The sequence below is a fragment of the Gopherus evgoodei genome, unplaced genomic scaffold, assembly GCF_007399415.2.
Source record: "Gopherus evgoodei ecotype Sinaloan lineage unplaced genomic scaffold, rGopEvg1_v1.p scaffold_32_arrow_ctg1, whole genome shotgun sequence".
Taxonomy (NCBI): Eukaryota; Metazoa; Chordata; order Testudines; family Testudinidae; genus Gopherus; species Gopherus evgoodei.
Genome location: NW_022059994.1, coordinates 938,157 through 965,475, shown reverse-complemented (window position 1 = coordinate 965,475; position 27,319 = coordinate 938,157). Strand labels below are relative to the sequence as shown.

At 51.1% G+C, this 27,319-nt stretch overlaps 1 pseudogene; it reads left to right on the top strand.

The window, feature by feature from the left end:
- The first annotated feature begins 16 nt into the window (after positions 1-16).
- LOC115640763 lies at positions 17-27,235 on the top strand (annotated as a pseudogene).
- Positions 27,236-27,319: the final 84 nt, after the last annotated feature.

Sequence of the window (27,319 nt, the reverse complement as noted above, 5' to 3'; positions counted from 1 at the left end):
GGAAGGGGCTTGAAGAAAAGCCGCTGGGTAACTTTAAACGAAAGCTCTAAGAGCAAAGCTTGAGGACTAAGTAAATAAAATCAAAGAATCAAGCGATGCTTTCCCAGGCAAGAGAAGAAGCAACAACATCCTCGCTGTGAAAGAAATCCATTAGCAACCACCAGCTGCCAGGGAACAGAAGGAAACTGGCAATAAAGTAGCCAGCTCACGTTATCAACTACAGAATATTATGGGGTGGCACTTAGCTGCACCATTGTGTTGCAGCAGCATTTCTTTCCTGAGTCAAGTGATCTCTTTTTCTTTAAATTCACAGTCACAGTCTGATTGGCTAGAAACCTGATACACCACCCGAGGGCCCAGGGTAGGGTCAGGGGTACAAAGCTGGAGTCTTTCAGTCAAGGGATTTCTGAGATACAGCCCCTCCCAACACAAGCTATTTTTAAAAGGCTGTGGGCTAGGCATGGAATTCCAGCAGAATCCTGTCCATGGCTAGTTGAGGGAGACTCCCAGCACACACTGTAGCCTACAGGAGATAGCCCTGGGCTGGAAGGCAAAAGAACTCAATCTCTTCCGCTGCGGCTTCTGAGCAGTTTGTGTTGGCTGAGGCATCGCACCCTTGGGGAAGTACCCATCATCACTACCCTCTTTTTTGCAGATGTGATAAGAGGATGCAGAAGGTGAATTCAGACAAAGCTGAAGACGATTCATAGATTCCAAGGCCAGAAGGGGCCACTGTGATCTTCTAGACTGATTTTCTAGTCTGCTGTGTCACACAGGCCACTGAACTTACCCCAGATAATTCCTTGAGCATCATTTTGATTTATTTTTTCCAAATCTTGATTTAAAACTTATCAGTGACAGAAACTCTACCATGCCCCTTGGCAAATTGCTCTAGTGCAGGGGTCTCAAACATGCGGTCTGCGGGCTGCATGCGTTAGAAATGTACACCTTGATGCCAGGTCGCTGTCTAATACAGCAGACCCACACCTCAATCACTGAACCCCTCGGCCTTTGGAAATGAACCTACCAGTTCAACTAGCCACACAGGCCAGTAGTTCAGGCTTGGTGCATGGCCCAGCTGCACAACACTGAAACAAGGGTGCAGATGACCCAGGCTTGGAGCATGGCAGACACCAGGCCAGTTCAGTGCATGGAACAAGGACAGCCCTGAGACTGGGGGCAGGGAAGGTAGCTGAGAAGAGGTTGGCTCCGTGCGTATCTCAGGCACGCAGCACTGCAAGCGGGCTGGGAGAGCTGGCAACCAGCTGACTTGGGGCATGGCAGACACCCAGCACCAGTCACTACTCTTTTCCCACTATGGTTACATTTCCTTTTCTGGGCCCAGCTGGCTGTTTCTCCTAGGCCCCCTCAGTCTGTCCCAAGATGCCCCCTCCTGCAGCTGGGCTAAACAATGGAGCGGGGAGACACTGTTAACCCCTTACATTGTACAATGCAGGGATCCCCATACCAGCTCCCCTCACACACACTGTCCTGGGCCATTGATCCTCTGCCCTGACCTAGGATGAATCTCTCTCTAAAGGTCAGGGAGAAGCTCTGTCTGCACAATCCATTGAGTCCCTGGCCTTTCTGCTGAGCCTCATGTGGAGGGACACAGTCAGTGCAGACTTTGCTGCTTAACTCGGTGTATGATGGAGAAGCCTACACCCCAGGAACCAGGCTGAGGTCCCAGTGCATTTCACACAGTCCCCTGCGCAGCTGTTCAATGGACTTTTAGCCACTGCCCCTATGGACAGGACGTGGGTTGTTAAACTGAAACAGACCAGCCAGAAAAAAGCATCTGTACTTTGTCTCAACCTCAAGGCTTTGACACTCACTTTGTTTCTCCCCAGAACAAGGGATTTGGGGATGGCTGAATCTTTCTCAGGTGCCTCTCTGAAGGGAATCCAGAGAGAACTAGGTCAGATGTAAGTCGAGCAGGGAACCAATTCCAGGCTCTTACCTCCCCACGGACCTCTGTGACTGAGCCTAAGACTCACAAAGATCAGGGTTTAGCAGGGCGAGTGGCACTTTACAATGCTGATAGCAAGACCCCGATCTCCATGTTCAATTATTCCTTCACTGAGAAAATCTTCCCTTTCTTTTCTCTTCAGCCTCTGACATCATACCTTAAAACTGTGCCCCTGAGAGCCAATAAATGGATTTCACTAGGTGTCATTTTTTTCCTACTGTTTACACAAGCCTCCAGTTTACTAAACTGGAAAAAGAAAGGATTTGAGCAAAGTTAAAAGAAAGGCTCAGATTCACAAAGGGCCTTAAACAACTAAGGCTTGGTCTACACTACAGAGTTAGGTTGAAATCAGGCAGCTTATGCCCACCTAATAATGTCAGCGTTCATACTAGTGTCCCACCAGCATGCTAGGTCGACTGAATAGCTCCATCTCAACTGCTAGGTTGACTGAATAGCTCCACCCCTCCAAGAGAGTTGCAGCGCTTACGTCAACATAGTTAGGTCAACGCAGTGGCAGTGTAGATGCTGCGTTGCCCACATCAGTTTAAGTGGCCTCCAGAAGGTGTCCCACAATGCCCGATTGTGACCCACTCTGGTCACTGGTTTGAACTCCACTGCCCAGCAGCCAGGTGCACAGGAACAAGCCCCGCCTGTTTAAAGACTGGGAATTTTTGAAATTCCATTTCCTGCTTGCTCTGCATGGAGAGCTCCCCTAGCAACTGCCCAGCTGAGCAGGCTCCCAACGCTCTGCTGCCTGCACTGCACAGGAGGTGGTGGATCTCCTGGGTCCGTGGGGAGAAGAGGCTGTGCAGGCCCAGCTCCGATCCAGCTTAGAAATGTGGGTGTCTATGAGCAGATTGCTCAGAGCATGGGGGAGAAGGGCTACAAGAGGCTCCCCCACCACTGCCATGTGAAAACCACGGAGCTGCACCAGGCATACCAGGAGGCGAGGGAGGCAAGCAGTTGCTCTGGTGCGGCTCTGCAGAGATGCCACTTTTACAAGAAGCTACATGCTATCCTCTGCAGTGATGCCATGCCACCCCTGAGCCTCATGGATACTGGAGGAGTTGGACTCATGGGCCACCACAGGCAAAACTGAGGACGAGAATGGGGGACAGGTGAGCAAGGGATTGATTGTCAGATTCAGGGCTTATATTCAGCTGGAGCTGTCCGGAGTGGAGCTCGGGTAAATATTTGCTGCTTGGGCCCACGGCCCAGCTCCATGCACATTCCCACACCTTGCCCCCTCTGTCTACTTCCCTTTCTATTAACCATGCTAAATTAAGGGGCTTTCCATGGGTAGTGGATAGAGATTTAAGGTCTGAATTCTCAGTAGCACAGTCTTGCCAATCCCAAATTTTTAAAAATCGTGAGTCAGGACCCCCAAAATGACGTGATTGCCTTTTGTGAGAGAGAAAAATAATAATAAATGCTGAGTTCTTTCAATTTGCCTTCTGGTTTCTCAGACTTTAGGCTACACTCAGATCACATTTATAAGTTTTTCTCTGCACCCAAGCGAACTAGAAACCTCCTTTGTTTAGGAAAGGAAAGCCAAGAGTCTCACCTCATCCCATGCTTCCAGGAGCTGGGGCTTTAACAAACGCACCAAATATCATCAGACTCATAATAAAATTGTGAGTGTTGGTGACACTGAGGCTCCTTTAAATTGAGCCACAGCAGAGTTCTTGTACATGAGAATCAGGCCTTTGAAACATCGATTCCAGCTAAACCAAGTTTTTTGACCGTGAATTTAAAATGACTCAATTTCGAAGGATTAGATTATATCAATGTGTCTGTAATCATTGGTTTCACTTTGCACACAAATTGATGAAAGAATGTTTCCATTGATAGTAACTTAAATTTACAAATAGGCACAGTAAGAAAAATGCGGCATGAGAACTTATTAGAGTTTGATTGAAGGATGTTTACTTGGTATATGTTGAAACGTGGTGCTGACAATTTGTGTTTAATGGTTACAAAGTTTGCACTTTCTGAATCTCAGTATCGACTGTCATTAAATAATTATTGCACGACCAAGATATTGTCTGACCCCCCCCATAAATTCCCCCAGCTGTGAACATTTAAATAGATCAAAACTGTGCAACTGTGAAAGTTGAAATAGATAAATATAAAAAAAATTGTAAAATATATTTTATCTGTCAAAATTTTATATTAAATAAAATGAACTCTGCTCAAGCCTAAATATCACACCTCAGACACACAGTTCTGCAAGCTCGTCAGGACAGGTGAATGGATTCTGATGTCCTCCATGGGAAGCCCCAGTGACCCTCCACACCAGCACAGGGGCTGATTGCAGGATCAGAGCCCTAATGGGGTACATTTTTCATGAAAGTTTCCAGGAGGGTAATGTTACCAGTTGGAAGTTGGCTCTTTCCAATTCAGCAAACAGAGTGAGTCAGTTCCAGGAAGGGAAACACCCCCTTGTTGCTGCAGGTGAGGCATGGGGTGAACTCAGGACATTGAAATCTACCCTGTTACACTGCCCAGAGGGAGCCATGGCTGCAGAGAACCCCATGGAAAGTCTCCAGGAGGAAGTGACATGTCCCATCTGTCTGGAGTATTTCACAGAACCTGTCACTCTGGAATGTGGGCACAATTTCTGCCGAACCTGCATCAGCCAGTGCTGGGAAGGATCCAATACAGCCACCTCCTGCCCTCAGTGCAGAGAAACTGTGCAACGGAGAAACCTCAGACAAACAGGCAGCTGGCAAATGTTGTAGAAATAGCCAAACGGCTGAGTTTACAGGCAGCAAAAGGAGCATGAGGGGACGGGGTGTGTGAGAGACACCAGGAGGCTCTGAAACTGTTCTGTGAAGATGATCAAACCCCCATCTGTGTGATCTGCAGAGAGTCGCAGACTCACAGAGCTCACACGGTGGTTCCCATAGAGGAGGCTGCCCAGGAGTACAAGGTAGGGAGTTGCTGTCAAGTTTAATGGATAATAACTTTGGATTTTAATTACAGGCTGATTTCACTGAAAGTTACCTGTCACAGGTGTGATGCATCATTCAGCTCTGTAAAGCCTTCATTGTACGGGTGATGTTATAAAAAGTAAATGATCAGCTAGCATGGCAAGAAAGGCAAAAATTGAAGTCTTTAAAATATCTGATGTGGGAAGCTTTTCTCTAAGATTCTCAATCCTTTTCAAAATTGAAGCTGTTAATTGATCAGTGAGGTTTAAATCACAAGAGCTGCAGGTGAGTGTGTTACCTTCAGCCTGGAAAAGGGAAGGTACAAGCTGCTGTTACAGATTTGTTTAATAGAATTTATTATTATTATCTTTATTTGCATCCCAGTAGCGCTAATAGACCACAAATGAGATCAGGGCCCTGCACAAAACACAGTGAGGGACAGTCCCGGCCCTGAGCAGTTTACAGTCTAAATAAGCAAGACAAACAAAGGGTGGTGAGGGAAACTGAGGCATAAAGGGGGCAGTGAGTTGCCCAGGGTCACCCAGCATGTCAGTAGCCAAACTTGGCATAGAACCCAGCTCACCCCTGTCCCAGTCCAGGGCCTGAACCACTAGGCCATGCTGCCACCTCATTATTGGCCCCCCGGTGAAGAAGTTAGGGGCAGGGGATCCCAGGAGGGGATGGTCAGGGGACAAGGAGAAGGGGGGGTTGGATGGGTCAGAGGTTCTGAGGGGTGGCAGGAAGTGGGAGGGGGCAGATAGGGGGCAGGGGCCAGGCTGTTTGGGGAGGCACTGCCTTTCCTACCCAGCCCTCCATACAGTTTCGCACCCCGATGTGGCCCTCGAGCCAAAAAGTTTGCCCACCCTTGCTGTAAATCCAGCTCTGTTTCCTCCTCTCTCTCTCATTTTCACCGGACAAAGCCACGTCCAGTGCTGCGTCTCTATCGGACAGGGATAGTGCTCCACAAAACTGGGACTGCGCAGCTTCCAACCAGATGAATGGTCTCCCGACGTCGCATGGGGTTTGCCTTGGTGCTTAGACCAGCTCAGCCCAACCAGTGCAGTCCCTAGGGCTTCAGGGCTGAACTCCCAGCCCATCTTTAAACCCTGGTGGCTTCTGGGATTTGTATCACTTTGTTCATTAAACCTTCTCAAACACAGATTTATTGATTCACCCCCATGTGACTCCAGAGTCCTGTTATGCGCTACACTACTAATCAGTTCATAAATACCAAAAAAGCTTGGTTACAAATGAAATCTCTCTCTAATTAGAAGAAAAAAAACATTGAACCTGAATTGGTAACAAGTCTGAATATGACACACTCCCAGTCTGCATTGATAAGGTTTCATCTCCTTGGTGGTCCTGATGTCAAAAATGTGATTAGAACCAACCAATCTGAGGGTTTGGGTGGAAAAACACCCAGCTCCACACCCCTCTCAAGCCTCCAAATAAAACCTCCCAAATCATGTCTGTTTCTTCAGGAAAAAATCCAGGCCCATTTGAAGGCTCTGAGGGAAGAGCGAGAAAAGCTGCTGGGATTGAAAGTGACTGGAGAGGGGAAAAGCCAGGAGTATCTGGTAGGTGCCTGTTATGAACCAGCAGGGACTGGCAGTGGGAGGTCTGTTTGGGGGCAGATTCCTATGTGGCTTTGGTGAACTTGGGCCTGTGTGTGTTTCTCCATGATCATGGATTGCTGGGTTAGATTCATGTGTAGACAAGCCCTAAGCTTCCATTGCAGTTGATGAGTTAACGTGTAGCCCTTGTGGCTTTCCCAGAAATCCTCCCCAAGTGAACTGAATGTCAGCTGTGAAATGCTGTCCACTGTGTCTGGTCATTTCGTGCATTAACATGTTTGATTCTTTTTTCTCCCCCGTTGTCTCTGTCAGTGTGGTGCTGGATCCTGCCTCCTGCTGCTCTGGGTCTGAGTTCCCGGAGACCATGAATAACAGAATATGCTAACATGAGAGACATGGAAACCTCCCTTTCAGAGATACAGAGGCCAAAGGGGAAGGTGTGAGAGAATCCTCTCCTTAGTACCCATAGGGTAGAGTCAAATGTCAGAAATCTGAGGATTTTCAACAAAGTTCTCCCTCCTGCACACTCAGCGCTCCATGAAAGGGCCCCAGGCGCCATTCATGTCCCTGACCAGCCCTTTCCCTATTTTCCTACAGAAACAAACACAAACCGAGAGGCAGAAGATTGTGTCTGAATTTCAGCAACTGCGGCAGTTCCTGGAGGAACAAGCTAGAGAAGCTGGACGAGGAGATTGTGAGGATCCAGAATGAAAATGTCAGTAAACTCTCTGAGCAGATTTCCCATCTCAGTGAGCTGATCAGTGAGATGGAGGGGAAGTGTCAGAAGCCAGCGAGTGAATTCCTGCAGGTGAGACTGAGTGAGAAACGGAGATGTGGACTCCCTGGCTCCATGGCTGGAGCACCCATGTAAAAAAATTAGCAGGCGCTTAGCCCCTACTGGCAGCCAGCTCCCCCCACCCACCTCTTCCCCGCTTCTTTCTGCCCTTTCCCCCGAGCACACCCCATTCCCGATCCTCTCCCTCCCTCCCAGCACCTCTCGTCTGCCACAATCAGCTGTTCCACAGTGTGCAGGAGAAGCTGGGAGGGAGGGGGAGGATCGAGAATGGGGTGTGCTTGGGGGAGGGGGCAGAAAGAGGCGGGGAAGAGGCAAGGTGGGGACAGGAAGAGGAGGGGCAGGGCGGTGGCATTGGGGGAAGGGGTGGAGTGGGGGCAGGGCCTGAGGTTGAGCACCCAAAGGGACAATTGGAAGCCGGCACCTGTGGTTAGAAACATCCCAGATCCCCACACAGGGTAGGGAGGGCTCCTGAATCATAAGCAGTAGAGTCCAGCAGTCGGATATCTCAGTATAACTCGACATGTGCATTCCTGTTCTTTGAAGCGTTACAGACACATTGATATTAGAGATGGAAAAGCCCCAGGGAATCCATGGCCCTGGAGCCAGGGCAGGGCCTCTCTTCCCCATATTTGCAGAATCCCTTCCCTGGGATCCCCTGTGTGTGCGTGTTAGTTGGGACTGAAATTCCCCCTCTCTCTCTCTCCTCTAGGGTATCAGAAGCGTCCTGAGCAGGTACGTGGCTCTCTCTCCCTCCCCGTCACATTTCACAACGCTGGGAAAGAGCTTGGTGGTGTGACTTTCAGTACCTTGGGGGAGCACTCTGTAACCCCAGAGTCCTCATTTACATATAATGGTGATATTGCATAGACAGCATGCCATGTGAGGTATCATGGGAACGGTTATGATTTGCTGAAATGCAGTGTTCCATCAAAATGTGTATATTATGAATACCTATGAAGTTATGAGAATGTGTGGTATGCTTGTCACTAAAATAATCTGTGGGTTTGGGAGGTGCCCAGATACTAGCTCTCCAGAGAATGACAAGGGAGGTAACCAACACCCGGGTGTGTACTGAACAGACAACACTAGCCCTTGTCCAGCAAGGGAGCTACAATGCAGTGACTCACCTGCATAAGGTTGAGGAATTGTTCAACCTTGTCTGGGGTCTCAGCAATGCCCACCAGAGACATGCCTGGACTTGTGTTCTCCAAGCACATGTGCTAAGGGTATAAAACAGAACACAGAGGGGCCATGCTTGGCCTTTCTCCTGCCCCCATGTATACTGCAAGCAACCAAGGGTATGTCTACACTATGAGATTATTCCGATTTTACAGAAACCGATTTTAGGAAACAGATTGTATAGAGTCTAGTGCATGCGGGCACACTAAGCACATTAATTCGGTGGTGTGCGTCCATGTACCGAGGCTAGCGTCGATTTCCAGAGCGTTGCACTGTGGGTAGCTATCCCATAGCTCTCCCATAGTTCCCGCAATCTCCCCCGCCCTTTGAATTCTGGGTTGAGATCCCAGTGCCTGATGGGGCAAAAAACATTGTCACTGGTAGTTCTGGATGCATCCTCCCTCGCCCTCCGTGAAAGCAGCAGCAGACAACCATTTCGCGCCTTTTTTCCTGGATGAACTGTGCAGACGCCATACCACAGTAAGCATGGAGCCCTCTCAGCTCAAGACAGCAGTCATGAACATTGTAAACACCTCGCTCATTCTCGTGCAGTTTATGCTGAACCAGGACCTGAAAAACCAGGCAAGAAGGAGGCAGCGACGGCAGCGTGGCAATGAGAGTGATGAGGACATGGACACAGAATTCTCTCAAACCACGGGCCGTAGCGCTTTGGAGATCATGCTGTTAATGGGACAGGTTCTAGCCGTGGAATGCCGATTCTTGGCCTGGGAAACAAGCACAGACTGGTGGGACCGCATAGTGTTGCAGGTGTGGGACGATTCCCAGTGGCTGCAAAACTTTCGCATGTGTAAGGGCACTTTCATGGAACTTTGTGACTTGTTTTCCCCTGCCCTGAAGCGCCAGAATACCAAGATGAGAACAGCCGTCACAGTTCATAAGCGAGTGGCGATAGCCCCATGGAAGCTTGCAACACCAGACAGCTACCGGTCAGTCAGGAATCAATTTAGAGTGGGCAAATCTACTGTGGGGGCTGCTGCGATGCAAGTAGCCAAAGCAATCACTGAGCTGCTGCTACCAAAGGTAGTGACTCTGGGAAATGTTCAGGTCACAATGGATGGCTTTGCTGCAATGGGATTCCCTAACTGTGGTGGGGCAATTGATGGAACCCATATCCCTATCTTGGCACCGGAGCACTAGTGCAGCCAGTACGTAAACATCAAGGGGTACTTTTCAATGGTGCTGCAAGCACTGGTGGATCACAAGGGACATTTCACCAACATCAAGCATAGGAGGCCGGGAAGGGTTCATGATGCTTGCGTCTTCAGGAACACTAATCTTTTTAATGGCTGCAGCAAGGGATTTACTTCCCAGACCAGAAACTAACAGTTGGGGATATTGAAATGCCTGTAGTTATTCTTGGGGACCCAGCCTACCCCTTAATGCCATGGCTCATGAAGCCATACACAGGCAGCCTGGACAGTAGTCAGGAGCTGTTCAACTACAGGCTGAGCAAGTGCAGAATGGTGGTAGAATGTGCATTTGGACATTTGAAGGGACGCTGGCATACGTTACTGACTCACTCAGACCTCAGCCAAAGCAATAAATATACCCATTGTTATTGCTGCTTGCTGTGTGCTCTACAATCTCTGTGAGAGTAAGGGAGAGACCTTTATGGTGGGGTAAGAGGCTGAGGCAAATCGCCTGGCTGCTGATTAGGTGCAGCCAGACACCAGGGCGGTTAGAAGAGCACACCAGAGAAGCTTTGAAAACCAGTTTCATGACTGGCCAGGCTACGGTGTGAAAGTTCTGTTTATTTCTCCTTGATGAAAACCCGCCCCCTTGATTGACTCATTCCCTGTAAGCAACCCACCCTCCCCCTTCGATCGCAGCTTGCTTTCTAAGGAAATAAAGTCACTATCATTTAAAAATCATGTATTATTTATTAATTGTGTATAAAAAGAGGGAGAAAACTGACAAGCTAGCGCAGGTGGGGTTTGGGAGGAGGATAGGAGGGAAGGAAAAGGCCACTAAAAAAATTCAAAGTAATGACAGCCTTTTGCTTGGGCTGTCCACTGTAGTGGAGTTGGTAGGTGCACTGAGCCTCCCCCCACACGTTCTTACACGTCTGGGTGAGGAGGCTATGGAACTTGGGGAGGTGGGAGGGGGGGTTATACAGGGGCTGTAGCAGCACTCTGTGATCCTTTTGCGGTTTCTGCAGGTCCACCACATGACGGAGCATGTCATTTTGATCACGCAACAGCCCTAGCATTGCATCCCATCACCGCTGATCTTCCTGCCTACACCTCTGATCTTCCTGCCGCCACCTCTCATTTCGACAGTCCCTCCTGTCCTCAAGTTCACTGGCATCTTTCCTGTACTTTGATACCGCATCCTTCCACTCATTCAGATGAGCTCTTTCATTGCGGGTCAGTTCCATGATTTCAGTGAACATTTCGTCTCGTGTCCTTTTTTTCCATCGCATTATCTGAGATAGCCTTCAGGAGAGAGGCTTGAAAAATTTGCAGCTACAAGAGGGAGGGAGGGAAAAAAAGGGAGAGAGTATTTAAAAAGATACATTTTACAGAGCAATGCTTATACATGTAACCCTTCTGCCCCTCTGAGTTGGCAGCAACAAGGGCTGGGTTCAGTATCCAGGGGTTCCGTTTCAGTAACACAATGCATAACCGGCTCCAGCCCCCACCCAGTGACCTGGAACACTTACATACCACCCCCCCCCCAGGCGCCACTAGGAGGCAATACTTCCCCTCTCGCAAGCACGGAGTCTGAGTGTAGCAAAACTTTTTAATAAAGGAAGGAATCAATGTGGCATCCCATTGGAGAAACACCACAAACAGGGTTATAACACAACCCATAAACAAAAACCCACCTCCAAGTACGTTTGGCACTGTCCTTTTTCCCCTTAGGGTTTTAAGTCCAATCACCCCAAATTCCAACAACCCAAAAGTCTCTGGTCAATGCCACCCCAGAGTTCGAGAGTTTATCTGTACAGGTCCCTCCTCCCAGCCTGGGTAGAAAGGGGCACCTTACGTGGTCCGGGGCCAACTGCCCTGCCTCTCCGTGGGTTCTGCTTCCGCCTTCTCCACGAACTGCTCTGCTTTACCAGCTGCTCCACGCTGCTCCTCCAGCCGTCCTCAGAAACTGCTCCACTCAACCAGCTGCTCTGCTCCATGAGCTGCTCCAGTTCTCCCTGCAAACTGCTCAGCTCCGCTCACTCTGTGGGCCGCTCCACCCATCCCACAGCTACTCTGCTCTGCCAGCTGCTCCACTGCCACCAGCTGTCCCATGATCCACTCCAGCGCTCCCCACAACGGCTCCACTCCACCCTCTGCTCTGTTCCACAGTATAACTTCCGGCTTCTCTACTAGGTAGCACAGTACTCAGTGCTCTCATCTCAGTAATTTCAGTTCTTTAGTGATTTCAACTCTTAGTAGGGGAGCCCCAGTGCTAGTACACCATTAGCCCAAAATGAGTTCAGCTCAGTAACCTGTATTTACATTCTTGAGAAAATAAAAAAAATCAGCTCTAATATTCCACAGTGGAGAAAGGAGGAGGCGCAACTGGTGCTTCTGACTCCACAAGGGGACTGTAACACCAGGCAGATACCTGTCCCCAACCTCTCTCTCTCTATTCACTAGGAATTTGAACCCATGTCCCTTGTCTAGCAAGTATCACCCAACTGAGGGTGAGTAATTTGTCACCAAGCAGTCCCACAGCTCGGCAGCATGGGATGTGGTAGGCGTGCCTATGCAAATACACTCTGTGAAATTCTTTCCACCAGATGTCAGTGTAGAGCTTATCCTGACTCTGCTTACATCCTCCCCCCAGCCAAGAATTTGTCGTCCCGACAAATCACATTCCCTACTATACCAACTTATTGGTCCCCTCCAAAAGGCATTAGATAGCCCACTTTAGCTTTCACAAACCTGTGTGCTAAATGTATAGGCTCCTCACTAATCACCCCAGGTGCATCGTAAATTAACTGTTTCACTGGTCTTATTACCCTGTCTCACCTATTGAGAATCTCTGTTGCTATGGTAGGGGAGACATCCTCTTGAGTGACGGATGGGGAGGTTTCCTGTGAGTTCCCCTCAGATACTGGCATAAGCCCCTGCATTTCTAGTTCTAACAGTGGAGGGTCGCAGGTACTTTGGACATCCTCCATCTGTATGTCACCACTGTCCAATAGCCTGTGTAAGTCATTACACGGGGGTCCCACCAGTGGCTCAGGGATGTCAGGAATAGGCCTAAATACTTCTGCCATAGGGTTTAGGGCGGAAGAGAATGTGCTCTCTTGTGATTCAGCGGATCGAGACTGAAATCTTGTCTTCATCCCAGGATACACCATGGTTGTGTCTTCTTCTTCAGACTCACTCTCAGATGTGCTGACTAGGGGTAGGTTAGCAGCAGGGAGCCGGCTGTCCACGTTGGAAGGCGGCTTTGGCACAGCACCTTCGTTTTGCCCAGTTGCCCTGTTGTGGCCAATCTCATAAGGGCTGCCTACCAATTCCCCCACAGGGAGCAAAAGGTTTCTGTGCACGGTCTTTGTCTTCCCTGTACCCTCTTCAGGTTTGACCTTATAAACCGGCAGGTCTCCTAGCTTTTCCATCACTAGGTAAGGTATTGCCTTCCACCTGTCAGCTATCTTGTGTTTGCCAGCAATACCCAAATTTCGCAGCAGGACTCTGTCCCCTGGCTGGAGCTCTTGCAGACGTACCCTAGCATCATATCGATGTTTATTGCGGCCTGCATTCTTCTGAGCTGCAGATGTAGCTAAATGATAAGCATCCCGCAGCTTTTCTCGTAGTCGGGATAGATATTGCTGGTGAGTTTCATAGCTATCTCCATCCTCGGATACACCAAAGCACAGGCCTATGGGTCTTCTTGGTTCTCGCCCAAACATTAAGAGATATGGGGTGACTCCCGTAGCGTCGTTCTTTGTGGCGTTGTAGGCGTGCACTAGAAATGCGACATTTTGGCTCCAGGTTGCCTTCTTCTCTGGCCGCAAAGTCCCTAACATATCTAACAGGGTTCGGTTGAACCTCTCTGGCTGAGGATCACCCTGTGGGTGATAAGGTGTTGTCCTTGACTTTTTAATTCCTGCTATCCTCAGCACCTCCTTCAGAAGGTGACTCTCAAAGTCTCGTCCCTGATCCGAGTGTATCCGGGCTGGGAATCCATAAACTGAGAAATATTTTTCCCACAGTACTCAAGCGACGGTGGTGGCCCTCTGATCACGTGTGGGATATGCCTGCGCACATCGCGTGTAATGGTCGGTCACTACTGGGATGTTCCCAATATTCCTCTTGTCCACTTCTAAAGACAAGAAATCAATGCAAACCAGCTCCAGAGGTTTGTTGCTGGTGATGTTCTTCAGATATGCAGCCCTCGTGGGCAGTTTTCCTTTGAACACATCGCGCGCAGGTCTCACATTTCCTGCGAACATCTTCAGCCATCCGTGGCCAATAGAATCTACTGCAGATAAGTTCCAGGGTCCTCTCCATCCCTAAATGTCCAAAGTCATCATGCAGGGCCCTCATGGCCAGGGCTCTGTAATCTTTTGGCAGCACTAGTTGATTCCGTTGCTTTTGTAGAGGGTCTGTGGTCATGCGGTGCAGCACTCCCTGAATCAGTTTTAGTTTGGTCCATTCTCTCAATAGTAGTTTGCCCTCTGGGGTAGGTGGGACAACCTCAGCTGGGCCTCGCCCCTCTCTTTTGGAAAGTAGTGTATCACGAATGTCAATATCTTGCAGCTGGGTCTCCTGCCAGTCAGCCGTATTGAGCATGGGCAAGGGAGATTGGTCCAAAGCAATATAGTTTACTGAGGCAGAAGGCACGCATTCAGGGGGTAGGCCTAAAGTTTCAGCAACACATCCATGAAGGCTCTCATGGGCCTCCGGTTCTCGCCAACTCACACTGCAAATAGCTCTCACTCCATCCGTGGGTATCACAGCAAGTTGTGGGGCCTGTGGACACCTGGCAATGCTTCTGCATCTACATTGCTTCTCCCTGATCGGTATTGAATGCTGAAGTCATAGCTAGCCAAAGCGGCCACCCATCTTTGCCCTGTAGCATCCAGTTTAGCACTTGTTAACACATAAGTCAGTGGGTTGTTGTCTGTCCACACCTGGAACCGAGCCCCATATAAGTAGTCTCGAAATTTCTCAGTGATGGCCCATTTCAAGGCCAAGAACTCTAGCTTGTGGGTGGGATAATATGTTTCACTATCAGACAGTCCTCTGCTGGCAAAGGCTACAGGTTTACGCTTGCCTTCCACCTCCTGGTACAGTACTGCCCCCAGACCCTCCAAACTGGCATCAGTATGCAAGATAAATGGCTTGCTTGGGTCAGCAAATACTAGGACTGGGGCATGAGTTAGGCAAGTAATGATTTCCCAAAAAGCCCTTTCACATCTCTCATCCCACTGTGGCCCAAAGGGTTTGAAGGGGCCATAGTGTCTCTGCACGGAAGACCCTTTATGCTTGGTCTTAGATTTGTCCTTGCTGGACTGATATCCCCTGGTAAGATCATTGAGGGGTTCTACAATTGTAGCATAGTTTTTCACAAATCTGTGGTAATAACTACTAAACCCAAGGAAGGTCTTGAGTTCTCTGTAGTTGCTTGGACGTGGCCATGTAGTGAGTGTTTCTATTTTATCAGGATCAGTACTCATACCCTCTTGGGACACGATGTGCCCCACATACTTCACCGAGGTCCTGCAGAACTGGCATTTGTCAATTGAAAGCTTCAAACCATAATCCTCCAGCCTATCAAGCACTTTAAGAAGTCTTTTTTCATGTTCCTCCAGGGTTCTTCCAAACACAATCAGGTCATCCAAGTAAACTAAGACCTGCAGTAAATTTATGTCTCCCACGACTTTTTCCATAAGACGTTGAAATGTGGCGGGTGCTCCAGAAATCCCTTGGGGCATGCGTTCGAACTGATAAAACCCTAATGGGCAGATGAAGGCTGTCTTCTCCTTATCTTCTTCACCCAGAGGGATCTGGTAGTATCCACTCCGAAGATCCAACACAGAGAACCACTGGCTTCCCAGCAAACAGTCTAAGGCATCTTGAACTCGAGGCATTGTGTACTGGTCAACCACAGTACGGCGGTTTAGGGTGCGGTAGTCAATACACATCCGGATTTTCCCATTCTTTTTACGGACCACTACAATGGGTGAGGCGTATGAGCTGCGGGACTCTGTAATGATGCCATTTGCAGCCAGCTCTTGAAGATGATGTCGCACATCTTCCATCTCGGAGAGAGCAAGCCTCCTGGATCTCTCTCTGAAAGGTCGAGAGTCATGTACTCTGATGTTGTGCTCTACTCCTTTTGCACATCCCACATCCCACTCATGCAATGAGAACACCTTGGATCTTTCACAAAGTTTCCTTCTTAGGTGATCTTTCCACTCCTCGGACATTGGTGAATCTCCAAAGTCAAACTTTGCTGGGTCTATTGTTGGCACTTGAGTCTCACACTGGGGTTTTACAATTGATTCAGGCTCAAAGAGGTCTGCTATCTTTTGTCCTTGCCTCACAACAACATCTCTACTTGTTTCATTAGTAATCAGTATAGTCACCTTTTCCTGGACTTCAGCAGGTAGGGTTATAACTCCACTGGGGACCAGCACTCCTTCCGGGAGCTCTCCTTCAGCCGGCTGCTCTATCATTGCTAATGCCCCTTTACTGCCTTTCAGCCTGGTACTCATGACAAGTACTTCTTGCTCCGTCCTTGCAGGCACTACTAAGGGGGTTGTACCCATGTACTTCAGTGCCCCAATCGGTAGCTCAGATGTCTCCTTTTTAGTTCTCTCAATTTTCCTATAGGCTTCAGCACAAAGCGTATGGATCCTCAGGGTACTCAGGTACTGGTCCCCAGCCCATTGTCTGCAGTAATCCGGGAGCACCTTGAAGAGGCTGGAGTTGGTCCCTATCAGCACAGACACATCAGAGGTCCCTTTCGGGTCAGGGCATATTAAGGCAGCAGTGTCCACCTCTTGCTTTACCCCAGCAACCTCATCTGGGAATTCCAGATGCACTATGACACACCCTTGATAGGGGTATTCATCCATGCTGAGGCCACACAGACCAAGGCCAGTCAGTGGCTGTATGGGCAGGTGCCTAAGCATCTGTTGGTAGAATGACTGAAATATAATAGTCATTTGAGATCCAGTGTCAAGCACGGCTTTACACTCCGCCCCTTCAATCCTCACCATGACCTCTGCTCGAGGCCCTATCAATCCTGCAGGGATCCCACCTGGATGGTCTCTTCTGGGGGAATCTTCAAATCCTCTAGGCCTAGGTGGTCTCTGTCCCCAGACCTTCTGGCAGCTACTGGATCTCTTCCAACTAATCCTCAGCTTTTCATACACTAAGGAGGGGTTCTCTTCCTTATGGCAGTTAGCAGCACTATGCCCATCCTGACCACACCGGTAGCAAAAGAATTGTGCTTTCCCCATTCGGCAAGGTGGGACGGTGACTCTAGATACTGACTTCTCTATCGTCACAGTCTGAGGCTCCTCATTCCTGGAAATCCTAGCTCGGTCAATGATGCTTTGCAGCTCAGCTATCCATTCTGTCAGGACCTGCATTCGTTGGGCAAGTTCCTCTGTGGTGCTCACCATCAGTACACTGGCCATTGGAGGTGGTGTCGTGCTGGCTGGTTCCAATGTTTGGGCTTCCCAACACTCGCTGGCTGCCTGCCTTTCTTCTTCTTCCCTGACCTCCTTTATCAGCTGGGAGTAACTGGGGGGATGTTCCTGCCATTCTCTTAATCGGAGATGAAGTAGGATTGGGTTCTGATACTGAGTCCCTCTTACAACCTGAGCCAGTCTGGTCTGATCCATCTGCTCAGCAGTCACTGCTCCCCTCATAACAGCTCTCTGAAGCAGTCTCTCCAGCCTCTGTATATAGGCTGAAATTTTCTCACCCCTTTGCTGTCGGGAATTAAGGAATTTACAGTAACTGTCCTCAGGGCCCTCTACACTCCCAAAGGTATTATCAAGGGCCTCTAGGCAGTCCTTCACACTGATCTCAGGGTCAATGAGCTTAAGGGTGCGAATTACATCTAATGCTGGGCCATTAAGGCTCTCTATTAGACATCGTTGCTTTTCTACATCGGGTACAGCCCACTCCTGCAGCATTTCAGTAGTATGCTCCGACCAGAGTTCAAACTCCTCTTCCCCATCAAATAACCTTAACTTATGACAAGAGTTTGACGTAGCATAGGCCAACACAATCTTTTCCAATATATGCCCCAGTGCTTTTGCCCAATCATAGGCTGAGTCTTCCACCCCTGAGCTAGAGGCTGCAGGACTGGGGCCCAACAAACCCGACATATTAGCCATTATACAAAAGTAGTTTCCTCAAAATATAAACACAATTATTTCCCAATACAGTGGAACACTCAACAGGTGCTTGCGAGGAGTACTGACCCAGGGATCCCGGACGAGCCCCCAAAAATGTAACCCTTCTGCCCCTCTTAGTTGGCAGCAACAAGGGCCGGGTTCAGTATCCAGGGGTTCCATTTCAGTAACACAATGCATAACCGGCTCAAACCCCCACCCAGTGACCTGGGACACTTACATACCACCCCCCCCCCAGGCGCCACTAGGAGGCAATACTTCCCCTCTCGCAAGCACGGAGTCTGAGTGTAGCAAAACTTTTTAATAAAGGAAGGAATCAATGTGGCATCCCATTGGAGAAACACCACAAACAGGGTTATAACACAACCCATAAACAAAAACCCACCTCCAAGTACGTTTAGCACTGTCCTTTTTCCGCTTAGGGTTTTAAGTCCAATCACCCCAAAGTCCAACAACCCAAAAGTCTCTGGTCAATGCCACTCCAGAGTTCGAGAGTTTATCTGTAGAGGTCCCTCCCCCCAGCCTGGGTAGAAAGGGGCACCTTACGTGGTCCAGGGCCAACTGCCCTGCCTGTCCGTGGGTTCTGCTTCCGCCTTCTCCACGAACTGTTCCGCTTTACCAGCTGCTCCACTCTGCTCCTCCAGCCGTCCTCAGAAACTGCTCCGCTCCACCAGCTGCTCTGCTCCATGAGCTGCTCCAGTTCTCCCTGCAAACTGCTCGGCTCTGCAGGCCACTCCACCCATCCCACAACTACTTTGCTCTGCCAGCTGCTCTGGTGCCACCAGCTGTCCCATTATCTGCTCCAGTCATCCCTACAACTGCTCCACTCCATCCTCTGTTCTGTTCCACAGTATAGCTTCAGGCTCTCCCACTAGTTAGCACAGTACTCAGTGCTCTCAACTCAGTAATTTCAGCTCTTTAGTGATTTCAGCTCTTAGTGATCTTAGCAGAGGAGCCCCAGTGCTAGTGCACCATTAGCCCAAAGTGAGTTCAGCTCAGTAACCTGTCTTCGCAGGCACAACTCACTGGGTTTGGAACCCATGTCCCTTGTCTTGCAAGTACCACCCAACTGAGGGTGAGTCATTTGTCACCAAGTAGTCCCACAGCTCGGCAGCATGGGATGGGGTAGGCGTGCCTATGCAAATACACTCTGTGAAATTCTTTCCACCAGATGTCAGGGTAGAGTTTATCCTGACTCTGCTTACATACTTTTTCATGGTGAACAACACTATTCACATTACATAGCACATGTGATTTCAGTACAAGGTTGCATTTTGCATCTTAATATTGAGTGGCTGCAGCTTTGATGTTAGAGACCATAGACGCAGGTCCGGGCAACAGAATTCAGCTTGCATGCAGCCATGGTAAGCCATTGTCTTTCAGCTTCTGCAGCCTTCATATATCCAGTGCTCTCCTTTCCCACACACCAAGCAAAGCCCGTTGAGTGCTGAGGCTTTCCTGTTAATGTGCAGCAGCAGAAGCCAAACTACCCCCCTCCCCCTCCAATTCTCTGGGATGATCGCTTTTACCCCCCACTACCACCACCGCGTGGCTGGTATCAGGGAAGATCCCTGCTAGCCAAATGCAAAAAAGCTCAGTGCCAATCTCGCCCCCCTCCCCCCCACCCAGTTTAGCTAACTGCAGGGAAGGATTTCTTTTCAGTCACAGGCAAACAGCCCAGTAGGAATGGCCACCTCTGTCCCCTTAATTAAATTCCCATATTTCAACCAGGTTACCATGAACGATATCACTCTCCTGAGGATAACACAGTGAGATAAAGAACGGCTGTTGCTTGAATGCCAGCAAACACCAGGACAATATGCTGCTAGGCTTTGTCATGCAATGGTACCAGATTACTTGCTACATGCATGGCGTGGTCAAGTGTCCTACCATGGAGGACGGAATAAGGCTGCACTGACCAGAAACCTTCTGCAAAGGCTTTTGGAGTACCTCCAGGAGAGCTTCATGGAGAGACAGCCCAGGCTGGAGAGAGTTAAGGGGGTGCACCCTGGGGAACCCGTCACAGTTAGCACCACATCTCCCCAGGGCTATACAACAAAATGTGTGGTGAAGGTCACATTCTGGATACAAATCTCTCTGGCCAACTTCAGCCTGAGGTTCTCACCCTTGTAAAGAAGACTATGGAAATATCCATTCAGTGGGAAGGACTGACCTCAACTATTTCCTAGAGATGTCACATCCCTAGAGGACTGGCTGCCTCAGGATTGTGGGGCCTGTCACTGCTGGGGCCCTGGTCACCATTCAGCCCAGGGCAGCAGTGGTCAAGAGTTTTTCCCACCTGAGGACTGTTTGGAAACTTGTGTGGAATGAGCTGGGGAGGGAGGAGTTGGTATCTCAGTCTAGTTCCTAGTGGGCAGATTTCTACAGCACTTCTCCTGGGAACCTTCTGTCCCTCAGAGCATGGAGACCATGGAGTGAACTGGCCATGGAGACTCAATTTGCCTTTTATCTCCAGAGCGGGTCTCTCCAAGCCAGAAGTGAAGAAGATTAACGGGTCCTTGAAGGGGAAGGTTGCACGGCCATGGACTGTGTTGCACCTGCTCTGAGGCTGGGAGAAGTAGAGGAATTCTAACTCCAGGCTCATCAGAGCAGTGACTCACCAGCAAGAACTTATAATAAGTCACTAAATGAAATATAATCACATGAAATTGTTTCTCTCCAGGTATGAGAAGGGGAAGTTCCAGGAGTCAGAGGAGATTTCTCCTGAACTGGAAGAGTGAGTCAGTGGTTTCTCACAGAAAACTATTGTGCTATTGGAGGCTCTGAGGAAGTTCAAAGGTATCTAGGAGGGGAAATTGGGATAACTGTCTGAGACTGTCAGAGGCGAATGGTGCTGGTCAATTGGTTCATAATTAGATTATGCTTCTATTTAATTGTTGAGTGAGAATGGCACATACTTGGGGTGCAAATAACTCAGGTTGATTAATTCAACCCCTTATTTGTTCCAAAAGCATGTCTTGCTATTACAATTACTGCGAAAGTAAGAAATGACAGACATACTGAAAGAAATACTGCCCAGCTACCTTCTCCTGGGGCATAGGCAGCTCATGATACATTTCTTCTATGATGCTCTAACTACCCCTTACAATGTCTTACATATTATACACATCCAGATTATATGTTCTTTTCCAAAGCCAAGTCAGGCAGTGCAAACGCACAATCTCAGTTTGTCCAAACTTATGCATAAGAAATGACCCTTGCATCAATTCTCAAAACTTAACCTAATAACTAGTGGAAGGCAGACATTTTGAGCAGATGTAGCAGAGACCCAGGCATCAGGATGTCTCCCATTAATTCATGACTTACCAAAGGTCACAGCATTAAACCTCACGAATAGCAAAATGGTCAAATTTGGGGCACCTGAGTTTCTCTCTCCCAACTAGAGAGCTGCAGGGCAGGTGCTCCAGAGCTGTGCAGCTTCCACAGCTGCAGGTGAAGTCAGTGGGAGCTGCAGGTGCCCAAACCCACTGAGAGCCAGGCCCCAGGTGTTTAAAGCTGGACCCAGCCAATCACTCTGCTCTGATCCTGTATGGCAGCTAGTCTGGGCCAAATGGGTCATAGGGAAGGAGAAAGCCGCTTCCCCACAATGAGGGATCCCTCCAGCACAGGAGCCTCTTGTATCTCCTTCCCAGCAGCTGCAGGCACAAGGCGTGTTCCTGAGAGGGCTGGGAATGGGGTGGGGGTGGTGAGGGCGGGTGGAAGAGGGAAGGGGTGGATGAGGGACAGCTAGATGTTGTCAGTGTAAAGCTGGACCTCTGATACTTTCCACAGTGGGCAAGACACACGGGGGCCATTGAAATAGGGATGTAACTCTGGCTGGCTTCAGAATTTCTGTAGCCTGTGCCAAGATCTGTACCGGCCCCTGCAGCTACTGAATAGCAGAATCACTAACTGCCTCCTCTCTCCCTTTTTGCCAGTACAGGGGTGAATCTGGCCCATGGAGCCAACCTTCCCCCTGCCTCAATTTCCACATGGATAAAATGATTTTATTATTATTCCTATTTCTGCCTATTGAGGATGAGGCCTCATCCTGCTGCTCTCTGTAGAGATGCTGAGTAAACAGACCCAACAGCTTACAAACAGAGCCAGGATTTCGCACACTCTCAATATCCCGTTAGTGTCAAAAGGACCCAACTGGGTAAAGTTACTTTTATGCCAAAGTCTTTGCGTGATCTGGGTCTAGGTTATGACAAAAGGCAGTAAGTGAATGAGAGAAACCAACTGGCGTGTGAAGGGTGGGAGGGAATGATGAGGGAAAAGTAAATCACATTTACAGATTGTCTGTCCTGGGATGGTTGTGAGGCTGCAAGGACGTTGGTTCCAGTGCTGGGAGATGCCTGAATGAGGAAGGAAAGAAAAGGTTTCAGACCTTTTTATATTAAAGACCTGAGTGTGTCTCTGTCTGTTTCTGTGTCATGATGAAAACACAGGTCTAGGAGTTGAGAGTGGTGATGCTGTTATAATATGAAAGCCTGAAATCTCACCTCTCTTATCCTTTCCCTCTCCAGACACTCTGCCGTCTGCACTGGAGACAAAAAGAGGGCACACAGACAGGGTAAGGTTGCAGGTGGAGATTGTCTTTAAATTCTGAGAAAATTCTAGTGCAAACATCTTCATGAGATTGTAGCTAAAGTTACCAACCAAACCAACAGCAACCATGACACACACAGCCCTACAAATAACACATTAAACAGTGAGGAGATCCAGGGGCACTGGAACAGGGGGGACCAGAGGGCCAGGCCATACCACTTTTAAAAGTGGGATGATCAGGCCCCCCCAACTTTTTAACATGGGCATAGTTTGGGGGCAGGCAGTGCATGATTTAGAGTTAGTGGGGCCCTTCATTTTGCGCCCCCCCCAGGACCCAGCCAAAAAAAAGAACATTCTCTCTTATCTTCCCCCCCTCCCCGTTTTTCATTCTTTTTTCCTTCATCCTCCTCCTATATTATAAGTAATAGGAAGTAAATGAAAATAAAGAGAGGTACCTTGATTGGGGCAGGGGGTTGCGGTGCAGGAGCGGGTGTGGGGGTTGGGCTCTGGGAGGGAGTTTGGGTGTGGGCTCTGGGCTGGGGCAGGGGGTTGGGGTGGGGGGGTGAGGGGTGCAGGTTCTGGGAAGAAGTTTGGGTGCAGGCTCTGGGCTGGGGCAGGGTGTTGGGGTGCAGGAGGGGGTTGGGGGGCAGCGCTTATCTTGGGTGACGTGGCCGCAAAAGCGACTGGCACACCCCTCTGGCAACGGCTCCTTGGTTGGTGGGAGGGCACGGGGGGTCTCTGTGCGGCACTACCAGCAGGCACCACCCCTGCAACTCCCATTGGCCGCAGTTCCCGGCCAATGGGAGCTGCGGAGTTGGTGCCTGGGGCGGAGGCAGTGCATGGATACACCCACCTCCCCCAGGGGCCATAGGGATATGCCGGACACTTCTGGAAGCAGTGCAGCGTGGAGGGAGGAAGGCAGAGCAGGCAGGGAGCTGCCTTAGCCCTGCTGATGGCACATCTCTGCGTGCCCCGTGGGAGGAGGAGGGCAGGGGATCAGGCAGCGTGCAGAGCCGCCTCCCCTTCCACACACTCCCCCCGCCAGGGGTGCGCAGAGACTTGCCAGGAGGTAGCCACTTCCGGGAGCGGTGTGGGGCACTGGCCAGAACATGCAGGCAGTCTGTCTGCCTGAGCCCTGCTGCGCTGACGCATTTTGGGGTCCCCCGTGTCGTTGGGGGCCCTGTGGCACCGCACAGTGTGTTTAATGGTAAATCCGCTCCTGGGGGCAGGGGACTATGTTGCCCCCCGAAACTGCAAGCCTTGGACAGGCCTGGAGCCAGGGCCATCCCTAGCTAGTCTGGGGTTCTATGCAGCCCCCCTGCAGGGGGAGTTGTGTGGGGCCCCAGGCCTCCATGGGTGGGGGCTGGTTTGGGGGCAGGGGAGAACTACCCCCCAGCACTCACCGATGGCGTGGCTCGGGTCGTGTTGCTGCACTTCCTGCCGCTGGTGAGTGCAGGCCCGACCCCGCTGCGGTCCTCAGGCAGTGGGGCCAGGGCTGGGGCAGGGGCTTTGGGGAAGGGGTGGAGTGGGGGCAGGTCTGGGTTGGAGAAGAGATTGGAAGGGTGGGGCTAGAGCAGAGCAGGGATGGGGGGCTTTGGGTAAGGGGTGGATTGAGGGCAGGACTGGGGCAGAGCAGGGGTGGGGGTTTGGGGAAGGGGTGGAGTAGGGGGGCTAGGGCGGAGCAGAGATGGGAAGAGTCAGAGCAGGGGCGGAGGCCATGGGAGAGAGGTGGAGCAGGGGCTGGAGCAGCACATAGCTGCATACTTGGCGTATGAGTAAGGACGGCCCTGCCCGGAGCTTCGCAGACAGTTTCTGTGCTTCATGCTATGGCAGCTGATCAGCTTCCCCCCATGATGCACAGACCCTGCCTGTGGCACCAGCCTCTTCCTGGTCCTGGCCCCTCTCCATGGCTCCACCCTTGCTCCTCTTCCCTCAAGGCCGTGCCCTTGTTCAGGCCACAAGCTAGAGGTGGGTTCTCAGCCAGGGAGCCCGGGACACGCTGGGGAGCCCTGAACCCAGTGGTGAGCTGGAGCTGGTTCCCACCAGTTTGTGGGAACCGGTTGTTAAATTTAGAAGCTCTTTTAGAACCAGTTGTCCTGCAAGGGACAACTGGTTCGAAAAGGGCTTTTAAATTTAACAAAAGCCCCAGCAGCTCCCTGCCCTTTCCCCGGCCCCAGCTCACTTCACTCCGCCTCTGCCTCCTCCCCTGAACGCTCCCCAGGCTTCTCCTCCCGCTCCCCGGCTTCCCTCGAATCAGCTGTTTGAGCGGGAAGCCTGGGAGGGCTAAGAAGGAAGCGGCAGCTTCCTGCAGGTGAGCTGGGGCAGGGTGGTGGGAGCGCGAGGAGGGCTCCAGGCACCGCACGGCTCCAGCCTGGCCTCCGATCCCATCCCCAGGCGGCGCGGCTCCGGCCCGGTCCCAATTTCGGCCGGGTAGGGCGGCTCCGGCCTGGCCTCTGGGCCCAGCCAGCTGGGAGGCACGGCTCCAGCCCAGCCCTGGTCCCAGACAGCTGGGCACCCCGACACTGGCCCCGGCCAGCGCCCCGGCTCCGGTCCCAACCCCGGCCGAGCGGCCCAGCCTGGCCCTGACCCGGCCTGGCCCCCACCTCCAGGCAGCACGGTAAGGGGGCAGGAAGCAGGAAGGGGGTGTTGAATAGAGGGCAGGGAAGTTCGGGAAGTGAATTAGTGTTGGGGCGGTCAGAAGGCAGGGAACAGGGGGATTGAATGGGGGCAAGGGTCCCGGGGGAGCAGTCAGGAAGGAGCAGGGGTTGGATGGGGTGGTGGGGGCAGGCAGGGGTTCCAGGGGCAGTCAGGGCACAGAGAAAAGGGGTGGTTGGATGGGGCAGGGGTCCTGGGGGGGCCATCAGGAATGAGAGGAGGGGTTGGATGGAGTGGCGGGGGATAGGGAAGGGGGTTGGATGGGACAGGGGTCCCAGGGGGGAGCTGTCAAGGAACGTGGGGGGTTGGATGGGGCAGGAGTCCCGGGGGGGGGCATGACTGCCTCGTGGGGTGAGGAAGAGGGAACCGGTTGTTAATATTTTGGCAGCTCATCACTGCCTGGACCCTCCACCTGCCCTGGGTGGCACACTCCAGGGAGTGGGGACATGGGCCAGGGACTGCTCTCAGGCCCCCTGGACCTCGGCCCAGGGCAGGTGGAGGATCGGGGCGCTCCACAGCAGCCAAGGCTCCCAGTCTTGTCTGAGGGGGCGGGACCTCGGTGGGAATAGAAGGTGTAGGATGGGGCCATGGAGGGGGTGGGGCCACAGGCTTCGGGACCTTATTTCCCCCCCAAAAAATTCTACCAAGATTCAGGAACTCCTGGGTAGATCCCAAGCTGATGTCACACAAAAAATCCTGACACCAAGGTTAGTGCTGAGTTCATGCCCACGCTGATGAACAGAAACACTCACTGAGCAGCCTGTGAACAGAGCTCTCTGCCCTGAGTGCTGACATATCCCTCTGCTTTACCCCGGTGCAGGGAGTCTCCCCCATTGCTCTTCTCCAACATCCTGCTTCTCCTTTGGGCAGATCTGGGCTCTCCCACTGGAGCTGCTCACTGCTTCCTGGATAGGGGAGATGCTCTCCCTGTGATGCTGGTAGCTCCTCCTTTCCCTCTAGGCTGGGGATGGGATTACCTCACCCAATGCCACCTCCTACTCTCTGGTATTAAGCAGCTCTTCCCCAATGCTGCACCTTCCTCTCTGTTCCCTGGCCTGGGAGTGGAGGCTGCATTAGGGGAGGGAGCTTCCCTCTGGGGTTTAAAGCTGGCACCTAATTTTTCTGCTCCCTTCTCATTAAAAGCTTCTGACACCTTCCTGTCTGCTGCTGGGAATGGAGCAGCCCCAGAAGGGGGAGCTGGGAGCTGAAGCCTCTGCAATAAATGAGAAACTAGTGAAGTGGATCCCATTACAAAGGCAGAGGAACTGCAGTGACATCCTTGCTCAGTCTCAGGTGCCCAGGACAGAGGCAGCTCCCTGGGATCCAGGCCAGGACTGTCCCAGCCAGGACGGGGCTGCTGGGGAGTGTGAGAAATGGTCCCAGCCTCCCCCAGGGCTGAGCTCTGCCCCTAACACTCTGATTCTCTCCCCCCAGCGAATGTGACTCTAGATCCAGACACGGCTCATCCCCAACTCGTCCCGTCTGGGGATCAGAAAAGCGTGAGATGGGGCCACACACGGCAGGATCTGCCCAACAACCCGGAGAGATTTGACCCTGAGCCCTGTGTGCTGGGCTCTGAGGGATTCACCTCGGGGAGACATTGCTGGGAAGTGGTGGTGGGGGATGGATGATGCTGGGCTATGGGGGTGGCCAGAGAGTCTGTGAGCAGGAAGGGAGGGATCAGCCATAGCCCTGAGGGGGGGATCTGGACTGTGGAACGGGACTGGAGTCAGTTCCGGGCTCTCACCTCCCCTGCAACCCTCCTGCCCTTGAGCCGGGTCCCCAGCAGGATCCGGATTTGTCTGGACTGTTACCAAGGGCAGGTGACATTTATCGATGCTTGTGACGAGGCCCCGATCTTCACTTTCCCGCTGGGCTCTGTCCCTGGGGAGAGAATCCGACCCTGGCTCTGGGCATGGAGATCCCGGCTCAGCCTGTGTCCCTGAGACCTGGGGGAGAATATTCCACTGGGGACCCTGAGATCAGCCTCTCTAGCCTCACACACTGAAGGACATAAATCCACACCATGTAGAGGTCAAGCAAAGGAGTTTATTACACACAGCGCTGGCGGAGTGTCACCTTGCTAATTAGGCTCAGAGACACTGCCAATCAGTTGATTACAATAGAATATATAGATTTTTCCATGGGCAGGGGAAAGCGACAGGGTAGGCAGTTCCACACCCCGGGATAGGTTTTGCAACAAGACAAGATAGCACATTAGCCAATGGTTAAAAGGTTACATAATGTCACCGTCCATGGTCTCAAGTTAGCAAGTTAACATTTAGTTAATACTTTGATAAAATGTTATTAGTA